General features: G+C 39.8%; 1 pseudogene; it reads left to right on the plus strand.

The window, feature by feature from the left end:
• Positions 1 to 10,188: 10,188 nt before the first annotated feature.
• LOC111809008 (putative calcium-binding protein CML25 pseudogene) lies at positions 10,189 to 11,146 on the plus strand (annotated as a pseudogene).
• Positions 11,147 to 12,485: the final 1,339 nt, after the last annotated feature.

The raw sequence follows: 12,485 nt of genomic DNA on the forward strand, positions 1-12,485 counted from the left end.
ATACTTGAAGAGTCCAATTCACATCATAGATTACGAGCCCTTACAGAAAGACAATGACCTAAGTTACGAGAAAATACTAATAAAAATTTTAGCTCGGGAAGTGAAGGTCTTGTTGATGGTGTTAATATAACACATGCGGAAGCAATTTGGATCTTAGACACTTTTATAACATCAATTATAATAAATAACTAGCATGTTCATAAGTATTAAAACTTAATGAGGTTTGAATACTAACCTTTTGTAGTTCAAATTCCTTTTTTCTCACGAACCGGTTTCGAACCACCACTAGTGTCTTCTCCACTATCCTCCGGCCTTAGAATGGGATTGTGGAATCCGGTGAGTGACTAAACTTGGGAGGGATTTTGTATATATGAAGAGAGTGTTTGTGAGAGGTTTTTCTCAAGGTTTTTCACCAAGGAAGACCTTCCATGTACCATGATCACTCTATTTATAGAGTTATGTTTGCATGTTCATGCAAATTTGAGATCACCAAATTTTGAGACTCAAATGTTTGGGATTATGTGGCAAGCATGCAAGTTTGAGTTCACCAAATTTTGACACTCAAAATTCCACTCAAATTTGTGGAGTTTATTTGGCAAGCATGCAAGTTTGGTTAAACCAAATTTTAAAATTCCACTAACATGGATTTTTCCATTAAATGAAATCAACATTTTGACTTTCTTCATATTAATTCAACCATTAATTTGAATAATTAATTTCAAATTAAAGTAACATTAAATGATTAATTAAACTATTTAATTAATATTTAATATTAATTCTAATGCCAATCCCAATCAATTCCGACACATATTTGATTAAGATATTTAAATCTTATTTAAATATCTTAGATTCTCTATTTTTGTTTAATTCGTAATAAAACAAAAATGCGGTTAAATATATCGTATATATGTAGCGCATATTCCCTAATTTGAATTCGAACACTTTGAACTCACTCATCACATTGTTCTATGGTTTAGTCCGATATGAGCTAGCAAAGGGACCTAATGGACCTATAGATCATGGGCTCCAACGATCCAAGATTAATCGGTTAAACTCATTAACCTTGTTAACCGACATTCGTTAACTACTAGGACACTCCATTATAGCCTAGTAGTTGCACTCCCCTCACTATAGATATATTTCTGTCCATTTGATATAGCCATGATTAGTAAGTCGATCCTTCACAGGTTGTTCGTAACTAGAGTTAGGTCAATTTACCGTTTTACCCCTGAAGTTACTTCTTGTTCCTTATGTCACACTGATCCTCTAATGAACAATTCGTTTGTGCTCCAACCAGTAAATCGAATCCCTCTCAAGCCAACGAGAGGGTGGGGCCCCTTGTTCAAGACCTGGAGTCAGTACTTAAGGGAACTACCTCTCTTCTATCCCTAAAAGTGGGTAGGAGCGAATTCCATCTTGCACCCCACGTCCCCAGCTATTCACCCACTCTTACCCCTGAAATGGGAGGCCTATTGAGTCGGCAAACTCGAGCCACTCTCACCCATGCAAATCTAAGGATAATTCCGAATAAACAGGAGTTCATGGTTAGCTCATGATTAAGATCGAGTTACCTAGGTCATCGAATGAAAAGAAAATCAGTCTCAACAGTAAACGACATTATAAAGTGAGAGTGGTTTTCTTCATGGTCCGATCTTATGCAATACTCATTGCATAGGACGCCCCCACTCACATGTCTCCACATGTACAATTTAGTGATCACATTGTTTATATCATATACAAAAGTGGGCCGCATCCATAGTGTCCCTAGAATAAGGTACTCAGCCTTATCCTTATACTATAGATCAGTTTGACTATAAACTTGAACTTAATCCACTATTATGTCTTTACATATAGTTTAAGTAATCATACTATAGCCAGAGTGTTCTTAGTTTATTGGATTTAGATTAATGATCGTAAAGTTCACTTTATCCAATAACAATCTTTACTGAATAAACAACAATAATAACTTTATTGAAAATAGAATATGTTTTTGTTTACAAACTATGAGTTTTAGGACATAAAACCCAACACTTGTGTAATAGAAAAATGATCTCTACAAAACCATCAAGCGAATAAAAGCTATGTGAGAGCAAAAGAAAGAGATAGGGGAGAAATATCGTGAGTAATTCCAAGAATAATAGGCTTTCAAGAATGAAAGTTTTTTTTAGATGTGTATGATGTAATAATGCAAAATTAAAAGTTAAAAAAAATAAAAAATTTCCGCTTAGAATGAGAATGTGGGGAGTTTGAATCCATTATTAAAGGGAGATCCATTGGTTTTCTAAGTAACAACATTGCTTCCTTTCATCCCACCTGAGCAGTTCGAATAATGCATTTACGACTCTAGACCGACATTTCGACTCATCTGGCTCGGGTCTAATATGTTTGGACTCTTTCCCATTAGTTTCAACTATTTATAAGCATTTAACATTAGTATGACTAGTTCAACTCTTGAGAAGCATTTAGGATTATATGAATACTTTTTAGCTAGTTTAAATTATTTGGAGTCAAGTTATATTACTGTGTGGGTTCATAAGTAGAATTAAATTCTAGAGAGTAGCTAGTTCAACTCTTCAGAAGCATTTAAGGTTAGTATGATTACTTTTAGCTAGTTTAAATTATTTGGAGTCAAGTTTAAATTATATTTTTGTGTGACTTCTTTAAGTAGAATTAAATTTCAAAGAGTAGCATTAAGCTAGTACCAATAAGTCGTAGTAGTTTCGACCTAGGTCAATCAAGTAAGTGGCTCCACTATCGATTTGGTTGGAAGAATTGTTTTATGTATGATGACGTGTGTCTAGTGGCCCTGTGTCACGGTCATGCTCGTCCAAGGCGTGTTGCCCATGGCCACATGCCCATGACAAGCCCAACCCTTTATGTCTTTTCATATTCTAGTAATTTACTTTTATATTTCTAGAAAGTATGACGTTTCAAAAATATCATGTCTAGGCCTGTCAGACATGAAATGTCTCAGAATGTACTATAGAGGGATACGACTAGTTGTCAACTTCTCCCTACCTAAGGTTATATACTGTAAGCCATTGTTATTTCTCCCTTGCTTGCTTATATAACGTCTCTTTCAAAAATCTCTCTCTGCCCTCGCTTTCTAAAACCTTCTACTAAAATCGAGGCCAGAGGCTCAACCATACATCGCTTGGCCGTAGGCGACGCAAGAACGAATTGGCTTAGCTCACTTGTCGTTGGAAAGTGAGTGTCGCACAATCGCAAGTCCGCTGCCATTAGAAGTGCGATTGTGACAAGCGATATCAGAGCTTTGTAAGCTCCATACAATAGCAAAGACCGAGAACATGTCGACAACAAAGTCGACACCCAAAGCACAAGCCGACCGGCTTAACTTAATAGAGGAGGAAATTTTGTTCCTCAAAGAAGTCCCTGACACCATCCGCTTCCTGGAAGCACGGGTGAAAGAATTGAGTGGAAAAGTCGTAGAGATCGACGCAATGGGTAACCGTCTGGATGGGTTGCCAATCGCAGAACTGATGTTTCGAGTGACCTCACTCGAAGAAAAGGCTGCTCCTACGAGCAGCCCAAGACCGTCTGGTAGCCCCGATAGCTCTATCGCACACAAGGAGGGACGTGGTGAAGAGTTCGACGTGCTACAGAATACAATGATGAGTTTGTTCAATGGATTAGCTGACGAATTCAGAACAACGATCGATGACATGCAAGAAAAGATGTCCGCCATGAGCACCCGAATCGAGGTGACCATGAAAGCCGTGGAGAACGTCTCGACTGGGCAAACTAATACAAGATCCAACAAACTAAACTTTCCCGAACCTAGACCTTTCAAAGGGAACCGGGATGCCAAAGAGTTTGAGAACTTCATCTTTGATGTCGAATAGTACTTCAAAGCCACACCGGCTTGTACCGACGACATGAAGGTGACAGTAGCCTCGATGTATCTCATAGATGACGCCAAACTTTGGTGGCGTTTGAAGGTACAAGACATTGAGAATGGATTGTACACCATAGACTTGTGGGAAGACCTCAAGAGAGAGTTGAGAGACCAATTCCTCCCTAAAAACGTAGACCATCTAGCAATGGAAAAACTAATAGCCCTAAAGCAAACTGGAAGCATAAGGGACTATGTCAGACAATTTTCAACCCTGATACTAGATATTAGGGGCACATCGGAGAAGGACAAGTTGTTCTTCTTTATAAATGGGTTACAACCGTGGGCCAAAACAAAAATACACGAGAAAAAGGTCCAAGACCTAGCTACCTGTTAGCGCCGAGAGACTCCTAGACTATGGGAACGAGGCGAGTTAGCAAAGAAAAAAAAACACAGGCCCCAAACACTGGGGGCAAAACATATAAGCCGCCAGGTCACCGAAATGGAAGCCCAACAGGCCAAACGGAGGTAACGACAGACCAAGCGGGTGAACAGATAGACCTCCTCAGAACAACCAAGCGGGGACATCTCGAAGACCTTACCCTCAAAGGAACAACCCGACAACACCTTTACAATGCATATTGTGTAAAGGCCCCCACAAAGTGTCCTACTGTCTTCATCGGGCCTCTCTCACTACACTCCAAGTGTCCATTCAAGAGAGCAACGACACAAGAGTCGAGACTATGCTAGAGAAGAAGAAAGATCAAGACAACCCCCGAATGGGCGCGCTCAAATTCCTGTCAGCCCTTCAACGGAAGGTCGGACCGAAGGAGATAATAGAGAAAGGGCTCATGTTTGTAGATGCGACAATAAACTTTCGATCGAGCAACAGCACTTTGATAGACTCAGGAGAGACTCACAACTTCATCGCCGATCAAGAAGCCCGAAGATTGGGACTCACCATAGGAAAGGACCCTGGAAAAATAAAAGCTGTCAACTCCGAAGCCTTGCCTATTGTGGGAGTTTCCAAAAGAGTCCCCTTCAAATTAGGGACTTGGACAGGAGAGCTGGACCTTGTCGTAGTTTGCATGGACGACTTTGACGTGGTACTTGAGATGGAGTTCCTCCTAGAACACAAAGTTATCCCAATCCCACTGGCGAAATGCTTGATGATCACCGACCGCAATCCCACAGTAATACCTGCAAGCATCAAGCAGCTAGGTAATCTTAGAATGATCTCGGCCATACAATTGAAAAGAGGGCTCGCACGCATGAGAGGAACCAACATTTATGGCTATACCATTGATGGAAGAAGTGACTACTGAGGAAACTATCCCAGACGAAATCAAGGAGGTACTAAACAGTTACGCTGACATAATGCCAGAGAGCCTACCACAAACATTACCACCCCATCGAGGCATTGATCACGAAATTGAACTCCTTCCCGGGGTTAAACCCCAAGCGAAGAACGCATACCGGATGGCTCCCCTTGAGCTAGCCGAATTGAGGAAACACCTAGATGAGTTGTTGACGGCAGGATTCATCCGCCTGGCAAAATCACCTTATGGAGCCCCCGTACTATTTCAAAAAAAGAAGGATGGGACGTTGCGTCTGTGCATAGATTATAGAGCCTTAAACAAGGTGACGGTATGCAACAAATACCCACTGCCGATAATATCCGACTTGTTCGACCAACTTCACAAGGCCAAATACTTAACGAAGTTGGACTTACGATCAGGTACTACCAAGTACGTATCGCCGAGGGGGACGAGTCCAAGACAAAGTGCGTGACAAGATATGGGGCCTTCGAGTTCCTGGTGATGCCCTTTGGCTTGACAAACACCCTAGCTACATTTTGCACGTTAATGAACTAGGTTTTCTACGAATACTTGGATCAGTTCGTCATAGTATACCTCGATGACATAGTTGTATACATCACAACCTTAGAGGAACACAAGGTACACTTGAAGCTGGTATTTGACAAGCTACGGCAGAATCAGTTGTACGTCAAGAAAGAAAAATGTGCCTTCGCACAAACATGCATCAACTTCCTTGGACATGTCATCAGTTGTGGACAGATCGGGATGGATAGCGATAAGATAAAAGCTATCCAAGAGTGGAAAGTCCCTACTTCCGTATCCGATGTGCGATCCTTCTTAGGATTAGCAAACTACTATAGGCGGTTCGTCGAAGGGTTTTCACGACAAGCTGCCCCCTTAATGGAGCTCCTGAAGAAAAACCACCCTTAGTCGTGGTCAAATAAATGTCAAATGGCCTTTGAAGATCTGAAGGCAACCATGACGAGGGGTCCTGTCCTCGGGTTAGTAGATGTTAAAAGACATTTGAAATAGAAACAGATGCTTCTGACTTTTCCCTAGGCGGTGTCCTTATTTAAGAAGGACACCTCATCGCTTATGAAAGTCGAAAGCTCAATGATGCCGAACGGAGATACACTGTCTCCGAAAAAGAAATGCTAGCTGTAGTTCATTGCCTACGAGTCTAGAGACAGTATCTCTTGGGATCACAGTTCATAGTGAAGACGGATAACAGCGCCATCTGCCACTTCTTCGATCAACCAAAATTGACGGCAAAACAAGCCTAGTGGCAAGAGTCGTTGGCGGAATTCGACTTCAAATTCGAACACAAGGCAGGGAAGAGTAATCAAGCAGTCAATGCACTGAGTCGGAAGGGCGAACATGCAGCCCTGTGCATGTTAGCCCATATTCATTGAAGTAAGATCAATGGATCGATGCACGACATCATCAAAGAACATTTACACAAAGACCCATCGGCCAAAGTCGTCGTCGAACTAGCTAAAGCTGGGAAGACACGACAGTTTTGGGTCGAGGGAGACCTTCTAATGTCTAAAGGAAACAGGTTATACGTCCCAAGAACGGGAGAACTGAGGAAGAAGCTCATTCAGGAATGTCATGATACCTTATGGGTAGGACACCCTGGGTGGCAAAGAACGTATGCCCTAATCAAAAAGGGGTACTTCTGGCCGAATATGCGGGACGATATCATGCAGTACACCAAGACGTGCCTCATCTGCCAACAGGACAAAGTCGAGAAAGCCAAAGTCTCGGGACTCTTGGAACCTCTACCTGTGCCAACAAGACCTTGAAAAAGTGTGTCTCTAGACTTCATAACACACCTCCCAAAAGTCGGAGAATATGACGCCATCTTGGTTATCGTAGATCGGTTCTTGAAATATGCAACGTTTGTTCCCATTCCCAAATTATGCTCGGCTGAACTAACAGCCCAACTCTTTTTCAAACACGTTGTCAAGTTATGGGGCATTCTGTCGAGCATCATCAGTGATAGGGATGGTAGACTCATTGGCACATTTTGGACCGAACTATTCGCCTTCTTGGGAACGACTTTAAACATCTCTTCGAGCGACAATCCTCAAACCGACGGACAAACGGAATGATTCAAATGCTTGCTCAAAGAATACTTACGTCACTTCGTCGACGCTCGCCAGAAGAACTGGATACAACTGCTAGATGTGGCCCAATTCTGTTTCAATTGTCAAACGAGCTCGTCTACGGGGAAGAGCCCCTTCGAAATTGTAAGTGGACGACAACCGGCCTTACCACATATTATTGATCATCCTTATGCAGGGAAAAATCCTCAAGCTCAAAACTTCACAAGCGAATGGAAGCAGACAACATATATAGCTCGGGCATATTTAGAGAAAGCTTCCAAGCATATGAAGGAGTGGGCAAACAAGAAGCATCACCCCCTTCAATTCCGAGCAGGAGATCAAGTCCTCATCAAGTTGAGACCAGAACATATCAGATTTCGCAACCGAAAGGACCAGCGACTAGTTCGAAAATATGAAGGCCCGGTTGAAGTCCTCAAAAAGATCGGGGCTACCTCCTACAGAGTTGCACTACCCACATGGATGAAAATCCAACCAGTAATTCATGTGAGCAACTTGAAGCCTTATCACCCTGACCCGGACGACGGCCAGCAAAATGTAATCACAAGACCGAGCATCGATCTGAAACAAAGAGACTACAAAGAAATAGAGGAGATCCTAGCCGACAGGGTTAGGAAGATAGGAAGACCCGTACGGACGATTCGTGAATTCCTTATCAAATGGAAGAATCTCCATACGGAGGAAACTAGCTGGGAACGCGCCGAAGATCTGGACTCCGCCGCCACCCGCTTCGCCAGGTTCGAAAGTAGTCGGTTGACAGGGACGTCAACCAATAAGGTGGGGGAGGATGTCACGATCATGCTCGTCCAAGGCGTGTTGCCCATGGCCGCATGCCCATGACAAGCCCAACCCTTTATGTCTTTTCATATTCTAGTGTTTTACTTTTATATTTCTAGGAAGTATGACGTTTCAGAAATATCATGTCTAGGCCTGTCAGACATGAAATGCCTTAAAATGTACTATAGGGGGATACGACTAGTTGTCAACTTCTCCCTACCCAAGGTTATATACTGTAAGCCGTTGTTATGTCTCTCTTACTTGCTTATATAACGTCTCTTTCAAAAATCTCTCTTTCAAAAATCTCTCTCTGCCCTCGCTTTCTAAAACCTTCTCTTAAAACCGAGGCCAGAGGCTCGAGCATACGTCGCTTGGCCGTAGGCGACGCAAGAACGAATTGGCTTAGCTTACTTGTCGTTGGAAAGTGAGTGTCGCACAATCGCAAGTCCGCTGCCATTAAAAGTGTGATTGTAACACACTGCACGTATCATATGTGTGATATACTTTGATATGTGATGTTATGTTATGTTACGCTATATGATATACCAAATAATATGGTATAAACGAATTGTCATATTATGTTACACTAAGCTATGTTATGTTATGAGATGTCATGATATACTATGATATGTTATGTTAATTCTTGATATATATGAAATGTAATAATGTACTATGATATGTTATGTTAGGCCACGATATACTATGACATGTCATGATATGTTTTGAAATAAGAAAATATATGATGCACAACCTTCCTATGCCATGACTTGGAAGCTATGTTATGTATAATTATGTACACATAATTACCGGGTTTAATATGTTATGAAAGAATGGAAGTTATCTTGCAGCATTTATTACGCCATGATGGAAAGATGTTGACCTCATGTATAATTGTATTTTCACATGCATCGGGATATTTGTTCATTATGATGAATATAGATGCGTACTTTATAAGATTGAAATGATCATCATGTTTACCATGATACCACAACGGTCGCTATTCTCCTCCAGCGAACGGCAACAGCCCATTAGTGAGTGTTAGCCCGACCAGTAGGCCTAGGAGGTGTGCAAACCCACCTAGTGGGTTTATGTTTGCACATGTGGGTCGTGTGTAGAGAAGTACTACACATCCAACTTAGTCCGAACTGAAAAACCGCCTAAGAGAATGAAATGATGTTTTGAATGTTATATCCCCCATGTTGCATGTAATTGCATTCTCAACACAAACAGTGGGACCATATTTCTTAAAATACTCAAATCTTGTGTTATTCTTACATTTCAAGTAAAGGTAAGACACCCATGTACGGGTGACGAAGGTGTTGCATTGAAAACCATAGAACTTATTGAGCGCAATTGTACTTTATTTATCTCCTCGCCCTTAGGATAGATCATGACATTATTTTATTATTTTCTCTGTTTTTTTTTTTCTAGTTTTTTGATTCATGACTTTGTCTCATTTTCATATGTTTTGGATTTATTTAAAAATTTTATTTTTAACATGTAAGTCTATGAAATCGTTTATGAACTATTTAAAATGAATATTTTTCGCATATAAAAGTATATCATGCATATGGTAGCGACTCTATTGCAGTAGAAAAATAGATTCATTACAAACTAAGTATATAAACGAGCTCGTTAAATTATCACATGTATTAATAATTGGGCACATCAATAATAGAATAACTATTGCCAAAAAAAAAAATTAATGTATTCATAGTGGCTTACGGATTAAAAAAAAGTTGTGGAATATATCTAAGATACTTGTATATCAATTGTATATAGATGAAGTGCAGGAATGATGTAAATATATATCAATAATAGATGAAATGATATGAATAATACATAAATGAATATAACAACTTAAATAAATTACTACCAATTAAATTTCTTCAAAAATTTGTTAAAATATATTAGAAAATACTATATTGAAAAGTTTTTTAAATATATAGAAACGTTAAAATTTTAAAATCTATTGGATACCATTTTTAAAAGTTCATCGACAAAATTTAAGAATGGATCGAAATTGAAGATGGAATACTAACCCATTAATTGTAATAACATGATAAAATCATTTTGTTATTTGTTTATTTATTGTTATTATTGGTAGATTTGTAATGCGTGGGTTCCATTATTATTCACGAACATGCTTTGGATGACCAGATTCAATTTTTGATGTGCTGAATTTGAAGCCCAATCCCTTTCCCCCCCTCTCTAAATTTGGAACATCAAATTCCATGGAATTTCACTCTCCAATTCTGTTTCTTCCAAATCCCGCTCCCAATTCATCTCTACTCCCTCCCCCAATTCCTCTCCGATTCTAATTCATCCAATCCAATCCAATCCAATCCAATCCAATCCAATCCAATCCAATCAAATCAAATCAAATCTCTGTGATCTGCAATCATGGGATTCAAATCTCTCTTCTCCCTAAAGATCAAGAAATCCGATGCCTCCACCGACTCACCGCTTCCATCTACGGCGGTTCCCCTTCTCGGATCTCGAACGCCGTCTTTCAATTCTCCAGCGCAACTCGGGGAGCTCCAGCAAGTATTCAAGAAATTCGATGTCAACGGCGACGGCAGGATCTGCTCCTCTGAACTCGGATCCATTATGCGGAGCCTCGGCCAGGCGGCCACCGAGGAGGAGCTTCAGAGCATGATCGAGGAGGTGGATGCTGACGGCGACGGCTACATCGACCTCCACGAGTTCATCGAGCTCAACACCAAGGACGTGGATTCTGACGAGGTGCTGGCGAATCTGAAGGACGCGTTCTCTGTTTACGACATGGACGGAAACGGATCCATTACGGCGGAGGAATTGCAGGAGGTTTTGAAGAGCTTGGGCGACGAATGCTCCTTGGCGGATTGCCGGAAGATGATCACCGGCGTCGACAAAAACGGCGACGGTATGATTAGTTTCGATGAATTCAAAGTGATGATGATGATGAGCGGTTCTCGATCCGGCTTCAATGCTTAATTAATGTAATGGTAATTCATAATTATGAGTAAATTAGGTATGTTGCTAACATTTTCCGTTGCTTTATAATATAATTAGGAATTATTTGCTTGTAATTGATTCTTTTTAATAGCATTAATTATGAATTAATAGAAAATTTTTAATACCACTAAATCACATACCACAAACCATAATAACATATGTATACACACCTAACCTACTTCTAAAATCATTCCAACTATATATTTTCCATTGATTTTTCTGGTCTTTTTTTATTTATTTATTATTACAAATCTTCGAGAGCTTTTGTCCTCTAAAACTCGAGGGTAGTTGGTCCTCATGGTTTCCTCTTGCTTTTATGTTATTTCCTGAGATTGATGGTTTCTCTACCACACCTTAAACAGTGTCACCACACGACCACATAAGGTTTTTACTTTTACTAGTAGTTTTCATCCAAGATGAAATCAATTATGCAAAATGGAAATGGAATATGTATGTCCATGTCATAGTCCTTCAGGAAGTGATATTGTACGTTCACGTCGTCTCATAATCCTTCAACCAATTCAAATCATCTATGTTATTTCGTATCATTAATGTAGACTACAAATCCCCCATCTCCTTCACGCATTGTAAACGTTAGGGTTGTGACCAATCTTCGCTCACTCACATGTATCATTTGACACAAAGGAGCTACCATTTGAGTTAAATGTGTTCAAGATGTGGCTACTTTGGAGAAGTCTCAAACGATGCATCGATAATACATGGCTAATCTCAAGAAACTTTGTATCCAAGATGAGGCCACTTGGTTTAAACTCCAAGTAGGTGGGCCAATGAGACCTGATCTTTTGAAACTATATGATTGAAAAATATCTATTGTTCGAGCCAAGTATAATTTACTTGCCTTTAGCATTGTCACAACTTTCTTGAGGTGCATCTCATTCTCTTCGTATGTTCTAGAGTGAACCAAGATATCATATATGAATACGATCATGAACGTGTCATAGTTTATTAACCCATTGCGGGTACATTTTTCAAACCAAAAGATATTAATAAAACTTGTAATGTACATATTGCGACTTAAAATTCGATTTGAAAATATTTTCTTCTCTAGTTCTTAATTTAGGTATTCCATCTTCAAATCAATCTTGGAGAACACAATGACTCATTACAATGGGTCAAACAAGTTGATATGAACCAAGAGAAATCATTCATACAATATACTTCAATGAAGATGTGGAGAAAATATTGATGAAATTATCAAAAGATATTTCAATTCATGCTACATTGAAGAAAAATGAAGTTTCATGCTATAAATTTTGGGTGGATTAAGAGTTATTGTATTTCATTAATGTATTTTAAGACTTTTTATTTAATTTAGGTTACAATTACATAATGGTTAATTATGACTATTAAGAATGTTACTGTCTTCAATAGTTTCATGTTGAGGCTATATAA

This window comes from Cucurbita pepo, chromosome 13, assembly GCF_057944985.1.
Source record: "Cucurbita pepo subsp. pepo isolate OVF chromosome 13, ASM5794498v1, whole genome shotgun sequence".
Classification (NCBI taxonomy): Eukaryota; Viridiplantae; Streptophyta; class Magnoliopsida; order Cucurbitales; family Cucurbitaceae; genus Cucurbita; species Cucurbita pepo.